The sequence below is a fragment of the Lycium ferocissimum genome, chromosome 12 (assembly GCF_029784015.1).
Source record: "Lycium ferocissimum isolate CSIRO_LF1 chromosome 12, AGI_CSIRO_Lferr_CH_V1, whole genome shotgun sequence".
Lineage (NCBI taxonomy): Eukaryota > Viridiplantae > Streptophyta > Magnoliopsida > Solanales > Solanaceae > Lycium > Lycium ferocissimum.
Genome location: NC_081353.1, coordinates 63,361,396 through 63,370,619, shown reverse-complemented (window position 1 = coordinate 63,370,619; position 9,224 = coordinate 63,361,396). Strand labels below are relative to the sequence as shown.

The 9,224-nt window shown below is 33.0% G+C and overlaps 1 pseudogene; it reads left to right on the top strand.

Annotated features, from left to right (window-relative positions):
* Positions 1-5,055, top strand: part of LOC132039511 (purine permease 3-like) — a 14,853-nt pseudogene extending 9,798 nt beyond the window's left edge.
* Positions 5,056-9,224: the final 4,169 nt, after the last annotated feature.

The following is a 9,224-nucleotide window of genomic DNA, read 5'->3' as shown; positions in this document are numbered from 1 at the left end:
AAGGCTCAAATAGTTCAGACGACCAGAATAGGCAGACACATATATACATATCTACTATATTCTACCCGGCCATATAAGACGGGGTTTCATAATACCACCTACGGGCACATATACATACAAGCGCATAAGCACCTTTAGCCTTTTTACTATCGTCATTCATTATATTCTATCCTTAGAAGATTACTCGTCATATAAGGAACTTAGTACAATCGTACCATATCAAGAATCATAAGCTTAGTAGCTTTTAGAGATACGATCATTGAAGAATATCGTAGGTTCATAAAAGGATAGATATTTGGCCAAAGAACCATGCCTTATGAAAGAAGGGTTAGCCTTACATACCTTTCCGTTCAACTAATCTATCACTTGCACGTGCTTCTTCAATGCTCACGTTTCTACCTTCATTAGAGTACATACTAACATTAGTGAATTGATAGCTTAGCATTCATGACTAAAGCTAGGGAAAATTGGACAGCATCTCCTTTATTTATACGACTTCCTCCATATCATATATCAACTCCCAAACATCAATAATAACTTTCACAACATCATCACAATAGCCTTTATTCAACTACATTATCCTTACTTCTCAATTCACTTCAATTCATCCATATTCATGGTCATATCGCACGATTCCGTTCATTTATAGACCAAGGTCTATTCCATGTTCTCAATATAATTTATAACATGATTATAATCATAATGTATCAAGAATCATAACTCAATCCAACATTTACTCAAAAGTGACACTATTCACACATTCATGGCCCATTTCCTATTTCCTTATATAATCCAAGTGTTTCAACTTTCAAATACCTTAAACAACATGGAAATGTCATAAAACTTACCTTAGATGGTGTAGGAATGAACCTTGGGTGCAAACACTTCACTTGAGAAAAAAACCCTAGTTTCACCTTCACTTGGATTTCTTGTTTTGGATGAACTTTAATGGGTTTCTTACACTTGATTCACTTAGTTAGATGTAGATGATCACCAATATCTCTTGAATTTGTGTGGGAGAGATGTTCTAGAGAGTTCTAGAGAGAAGGAGTGAAATGTGGAAATGAAATAATGAACTTGGTCCCCTTTTAATAACTCCAAAATCTTATCTGTCGGAAAGATTATACAGACACTTATACGGTCCGTATAAAATTATACGGTCCGTATAAGTGACCGTGAAATGGACCTTTCATTCGCTCGTCTCTGTGACCATTATACGGTCCATTATACAGTCCGTATAACTGACCGTATAATCCCACCAGTGAGGGATCTTCACTGTGATGGTTCTGCGGTCCATTTTACGGTCTGTATAATGAGCCGTATAGCCCATCAGTCCACTGAACTTGTTCTCGTCACTTCGCTTGATCTCCAATCCTTATGGAACCTTCTTAACACTTGTTTAACACTTCATTAACAATCCAAGGGACGTTATAACTCTTCTCCAAAACTTCATTAAGTCATCATTAATTCGATACTCGTAAATTTTGCCCGACACATGACATATACCTTACTTTCCTTAACAACTTTTGTCTCCTACTTCAAACGTCTTTAAAATCTTATTTAGAATCATCAAATGCTATTTCTTACTTATCGAAACACCGTATACTTCGTACTCTTCGTTATTTTATTCACTGTGCATCAACGGAAATTTTTTCGTGGTGTAACACAAAGGGGAGCAGATGAAGACCATACCATCTTCAATGATGCTTTTTCTCTACCAAATGGAGTTATAGCATTACTGAAGAAGGACCAAGAAGCATGGCCAAACTTTCGGGTCAAACCAAAGAAGGGTTGTTATAGTCTAGATTATGGTTGAATGCTTGTACAACTTTTGTAATATTTTCCATAAACTTCTGATCAAGAAGTGTTATCGGACAACTCTAAGTTTGGCAGTATCAATAAGAAATCCCATCTAAGTTTCAGTCATGGAACTTAGAGGCCAATCGGAAAAAAAAAAAAAAAAAAAAGGTCTGTCTCTTTCTCCCTCTTAACACATTCTTTGTTTTTTATAATCGTGGTGCCCAGGCTAGTATATACACCTCGACTAATCCATGAGGTACATGCATGCTACCTCCCACACCAATGCAAATGGAATACTAAGTAACTCTGTCCACTAACCTTAAACAGACCGGACCTCTTAAAGTAATCATTTACCATATAGGTTATCTCACAATAGAAATTCTCATCATTTTAGTTTGTTGTGATTGAAGTTTTTTTCCCTTTCTGAAGATTTTTGTGCTTGCTTTAAGTCATTGAAATCATCATTGGCAACTAAAGTAGGTGATGTTCGTGAAAATTTAAGGTTTATAAGTTAGTTCGTTTATGACAGAATTATAAACTTGGTTATAGATCACTAGCAATATACTTCCCTTTTATCTTTCGTTTTTTTGACATACCTATTAAAAGAATTATTTTGCAACATTAAGCAAAAGGAATATTTGACTAAATTATGCTATCTCTAGCTTCGCTAAATGAGTACTAAATCATATGTTATCTTAAGATAGTAACGGTGGAGAAAAATCCAACTGTCTTCTCAATTTTCTAAAATGACAAATATTTTGGATCGAATTGTTTTGACCAGAGTGACATGCATACAATTATACAAAAACTCATACAGCCTAAGTTTAGGTGATGTTATCGTCACTTCTCATTGCGTTGCACTTTATCTATGTTTTTTTAATATATAGTGTCCAGACCAACTTACATGCACGTTGACTATTTTACTCGTCACTTATTACCTTTCATTAGCACATGTATTAAATAACTCTCTCTAGACACAGAATTAGGGGAGCAAAAGGGTTCGTCCAAACCTTCTTTGCCAGAAAATTATATTAAATAAAGTTAAAATTAGTTTTTTGAGTATATATAGTAGATGCATTAATTCTCATGATTTCTTTGTGTTGGTTACGTTTTTATATTTTGAATCTCGCCTTGGTGAAAATCTTGATTTGGCCCACTAACTCTGTCTACTACATATCGGCAAATAGAAAATATAAATGCCTAGCATGTTTTGTTTCTTTGGGGATTTGAATCTTGGTTCTCATTATTTTCAGAACACTTTTGTAAATCACATCGTCGCCTACAATTTAGTCTATATAATTTTGTAGGGACTTAGTAGCTCAGTTGGTTGACTACCTGAACTTTTACGTTGTTGGTGAGGGTTCGAATCCCCACATTGTAATCCTTCTCCTTCCCCTACCGCCTATGTAATAAAAATAATTTTTTTTTAGAAAAAAAAAAAGTCTATATAATTTTTGATGTGACATTATTAACTTTTAGCTTGTGCCTAAGTCTTTGTTTTTGTCATATACCTACAAGCAGATATTTTATTCATTGACAGCATCATATCAACTACCTATTTCAAATGCAAATTTGTCCTTTTAAAAATATTAAGAATAATACCAAGAAAATTGATGATATCCAAGAGCTTGAGTCAGTGCTTGAACTAGCAAGCCATTGTTGACTGCTAACAAATAAGCTGACAGGTCATATAAAAGTTAAAGCACTGATTCAACAAAATAGACTCCCAGCTAATTGACAACTTTATTATTATTATTATTATATATATATATTTTTTTTTTGGTTAATCTATCCTTTTCCCTTTATTTTTTTATTTGGTTGGTTTTATATATTTCTTGAAATACCCTATTATTATAAGGGTACCCAAACACTAGATGAAGAAGTCTTAAGATTCACCTCTATTTTAGGTAAAGATATGATATACCAATTATTTAAAAACGACAAAAAGAAAACATAATTAAAGATCGACAATTTTTGTGTCTAAAAAATAAAAATTCATCGCTATTTCTATTTAACAATAGATTAATGATGGATTATAAAAACTCACGTTAGTTATAGGATATTTAACAACAAATTAGCATGAATTGTGTAGCTGATTCAATTTATGTTTTTTTTTTTTTTCCAGTAGTGAAGTTCGTTTCTTAGTTTCCCTTTTTTTGAAGACATCATGAGCTGCAATGACTTACTGGAGGCTTTGATCTTAATTTAAATTCGGGGGTTCAACATCTTAAATTTTTAGCACTAAACCATTATATTTCTAAAGTTATGGGTTCATATCTACTATTTATTATAATTTTAGTAAATTTTTACACATAAATTTATATCCCTCATCGAAAGTTTGGGGTTTAATTGAACGCCAAGTTATAGTGCTCCATCCCCCTCTGGCAATAACCAATATGCTAATTCCAATTTTTGGTTGAATTGAAAGAGAGAGTCAAGACATCAAACAATAAAATTTGATCATATAGGCTAATACGCATGACAAGTAGATTATACTTCTAAGGTTAAAGTCGTAGATATAAGTTAAGGATTTACTTTATATACAGTTTAATTTAATTAGTCATTGTCAGAGCCATCCTTGTCTAAGTGTCAATTGATATCCATTTGTTGGAAAATTACATTGTTTAGATAGGTAAATACTCCTACTTTTTCATATGTACATAATATACTTCTTCATATGTTTCTTTTTTTATATTTTAACATCACTTGGTGATAATTCAAGCTCTACAACCGACATTTGTATGCTGTATAGCCGGTTGTTTGTCTTATTCTTCAACTTACTAATTTCACTTATTATGAATAGTTACAAGTCGTCATTTTTCAGATAACCTGATACTATAAAACTAAATTCATTAGTTGAACATGCCAATTATTTTAAATGTGTTTCCTAATAACTTAAATTAAACATAAAGGCTATTTCAAGGGAGGCAAAAAGATTTGAACTTGGAGAAGGCAGATATTATATAGTTATAGTATGGTCTGCAATAATTTGGCAATGCTTCTTCTTAGGTGCCATTGGAGTTGTCTATTCTTCTTATCATTGGTGTCTGGCATTTTAATTATTGTTCTACTTCCTATCACAGAAATTTTAGGTGTTGTTTTTTATGGTGAAGAATTCACAGCAGAAAAAGGTATTTCTCTTGTACTTTCTATATGGGCTGCATTTCTTATCTCTATGGCGATGTAAAAGGCAGCAAGAAGACAGAAAATCAATCTTCAGAACAAGAGATGATTGAAAAAACTTGTAGTCCGTGATTGAAAAAAAACCAATACATGTAATACATTGAAATTTCTTTGAGCTTATTGAAGGGTAACCAAAAAGATTGGGAATGTTTATTCTGCGTATTAGTGACGGAGCTGAGAATTTTTACAAGTGGATTAAAAATATGTTAGAATGTTATAGTTGAGATTTGAATTTGTGATTAAAAAACAACATTTGAAAACCCCCCTATTAGTACACTAAAATTTTCTTTTATGCCTAGGTGGTCCAACAATTTATATATAATCAATTTATTTATATTTTTATCAATTTATGTATAGTTTTAGGGGATTCAATCCATCTTTCTAGCTCTGTCTTGTTATTAGTTTGGTGCATCTTCCCGACTCAGGAGGAGGTGAATTGGGTCGTTCCAAATTTTCGTCACCTCCTAAAATTTGCTAATTTAACTAAAGAACCGGATTCTTATGATATTCAGTTAAAACACAGGGTGCAAAAACAAAGTGAACCAAAAATTCATATTACAATACTTGCAATTTAAGACTTAACTCTAAGCTTTAACATCAACAGTCACTTGACTCCGTCAAGTCACACTGACTTGAAACAACAAAAATGTTTCTCTTAACAATCAAACAACAACATAGCAGTGTTTCTTAATAAGCATGTTGTTACAACTCGAAATCCTATTACAAGCGACTTATGAGAACTGGATTTAACGACTTAAAAACAACGACACAAGGACCAGAGTCTTCAGTCCAGTTCTTCACGCACTCTTAGATGAACAACCTTCATACTTCCAAGAAATTAGATGAGTCACTTGAAAACTCTAAACTGATTGCCAAATCTCTAAATTTGTGTGAATGAGTATCCTGCAAAGTAGTGTACAATATTTACTAAACACGTTAGTAAGCACAAAAAAAGAAATCATTATTTTTAATGTCTTATCAAGTGAGAAAACCAAATCAAATTAGAGACTTTTACCGATAAGGGTTCTCAAACCATGTCTTACCAAAACTAACTCCGAAATTGGTCAGACAGTCTTTTACAACTCAATTACTTAAGGAAGATTTTCTGAATATTCAAAATATATTGCAAATATAACAGTGAAGATATATAAACATATTTTACCTAAAATATCTTTGTACAGTCACGCCTTTGCAGTTGTTACACATAAGCATTAAGGATCTAGTTCTCAGCACACTCACAGAGTATACATTGTGTTTATTAATCATCAACATATAAGAATACTCGATATATTTCTCTTTTTTGATGATGACAAACGCATGTACTTGTATTCTTCCTTTTATCATTAAATTCAAAGTTGTTTTTGTATAGACGCACACAAGACACATACAAGTTGATTTCACCTTTAAGAAAATAGTAGGAGCTTTACAATCGTTACCAACACAAGTACACCTACAATATTTCTTCCTCCTTTTGGCATCATCAAAAAGCTGCAAAGCTGAGAGCTAGACATGAATAACATAGTTAATGCATAACTCATGACCGCTGGGACTACATCACAAGCCCAAAAAATGCATATTAATCAAACATCAATTAAAGGATATTAGCCATTTCAGAGTCACCAAATTGAACAAAGGATTGAATATTATAGGGCTTGCACCAAAGGCATGCCATGATAATCTTTGTTGGTGTTAGCAACTCATGCCATATATTTGATCATAAGGCCAGTACTAAGATTGATAGGCTTATTAATATCTAAAAGCTGCATCACTGCCAAGTCTACTAGAGTTTGCCTTATGCCTTCTTTCAGATCTTGGCAGTATACACTTGTTTACAAACTCAAGCATGAGCTTTGTAGAACTGTGCCATATTCTAATGAGAATTCTGTCTTTTACCATTTGCTTGTTGTTCAATGTAAAGAATATTCGCTAGAAGATCCGTGTGCAACATACAAACATCAAAACACTGCATGGACTCTCTAATTTAAGCCATTGTCACAACTCACAAGCCTTCCCCCTCTCTCTTCTGTATTCAGAATGCATTTAAAGTCATCCATCACAACCCATGAACTCTTATATGGGTGTACATATTTGCTACATCGATCCAACTATTCCTTTTCTTTGACTGGTCATTGAAATCATACACCAAAGTAATGCAAAATTGTTCTCTGTATCCCTGTGCATGACCTCACAGTGTATAGTTTCTCTATAACATCAAATATCATTTCCCACAACAACCAAATTCTTACTCCTGGATGTGTGACAGACTAGTCATAAAGGATACAAATCATTATATAGATTAAATGAGGAATGGTTAGTGATGACGGCATTAGTCTTTTCGTTCCTATTGCTCTTAGAGATTTTGATCTCTCAATCTTTGTGTCAAGAAGCCAAATAAGTCACCTCTAATATGCATAAACATATAGATCTCCTTCTATTTATCTGGCTTATTTATGTCCCTGATGTTCCAGAATTCAACTTAATTCATTGGTAGGGGGTGACCCTCACCCTTCCTATGTCCTGGCCCAGCTACAAGTAATTCTTCTTTAGGGTTAGAGGAACTGGCCTTGTATTCACCATGCTTTACGTTATCAGTTTCATTTGGACCTTCTAAAGCATTTTCCTTCTTGATTGGATTAGCCAGGGGCAGAGCCAGTAAAGAGCCTCTTCGATGAAAAATTACACTGTGTATATAAGGTTAAAATTATTTTTATGTATATATTGTAGATGTTGAATCCCCTTGACTTCTTCGTGTGTTTACTTTTGTTTATTTTTGAACCCTTAAGTAAGAATCCTGACTCCGCCACTGAGTAGCCCCTTTAAGACGCCACATTCTTCCCAGTGTTTCCATTCCTAACACCTGTGTTATTGCTAGGCTTTCCCCCACTTGCTGTCCTTCCTTTTGCTTTTTGCTTTTTCCCCCAACATATAATACTTTACCCTCTTGTTGTTGACAAAAGATTGTCGAAACTTACTATTAGCTATAAAAACTGAATCAGCTACGAACTTTTCATTAGTAACTCTTAGTTTTTCCATAATTCGTCGCTAAATTATTGCTAAATATGATTAGCAATGAATTTTGCTGTTCAGCTACGAATTCATTCACCGCTATTTTCTATCTTTTAGTAGTGAATTGGATACTACTGTTTTGAAGTTGAAAGCATCAGTATTTATCGTTTTGAAGCTTGAAGAAGAAGGCCATCCACAATTACAAGGAGCTTCCAGTTTAGAGATATCAAAATTCAGATATAAAAACTGTTATTTGCAATCATTTGAGTTCTAAGCTGGAAAACAAATTTGTTAAGTTGATTTCACCTATTATTGACTGCTTTTAGTCCAAATTGAGCATGAAAATCTAGATCCTCATTGTTGAATCAGTGAAGAACTTGGTTTGAATTTGCTACTGAAAATTTGTGCAAGAATGCGATTATATTGGGAGCTTTTGTAAAAAGCTTGGGTATATAATGATCTTGAGAAGTTAAATCCACATAGTGAATCAGTTTGGTAATTGTTATATTCTTAATTATATGGTATATATATAAACAAACATAACGCGAAGAACGAGGTGTTTGATGGAGTTCCATGAAAGTATTTTTCACTGCACTAGAATTAAGTAGGTGCAGGAATACATAAAACAATGGTATACCCATTTGGTATATTCGTATATATTATGGTATATTATAATGCTACTGTGACAGACATTTGCAATAATGAAATTAAACACCAATATTTCATTTTATTGTACTAATAATGTACGTACATCTTTCTATATTGATATACTATTTGGTATACTCTATGCTAGATTGAAACGTTTGCAGTAATATACATGTTAAAAAAAAAAAAAAAAAAAAAAACCAAGATGAAAAGAAAAACGGAAAAGGGTCAAAAATGCCTTCTTGGTCAAATTTGCCCTTCCTTCCACCTATTTGACAATTTTAGGCTTCTGTTAAAAGAAGAGACAACTTTGGGCTTTAATTTAACATTAAGGGCATTTTTTTTTTATCTAAATAGATGGAAGAAAGGGCAAATTTGATCTAATAAGTGGAAGGAGGATATTTTTGAACCTTTTCTAATGCATTTTTGACAAGAGAAAAAAAGGTATACTATATCGATCATACAACTAAAAATGTAAATTTCCAATAGACGTTCCCGTTGGAATGCCGTCAAATATGGGATTTGCGATGGAAAGTCTGTCGAAAACGCTACACTTGTAGATGGATTTCTTTGGAAATTTGTATTTTTTT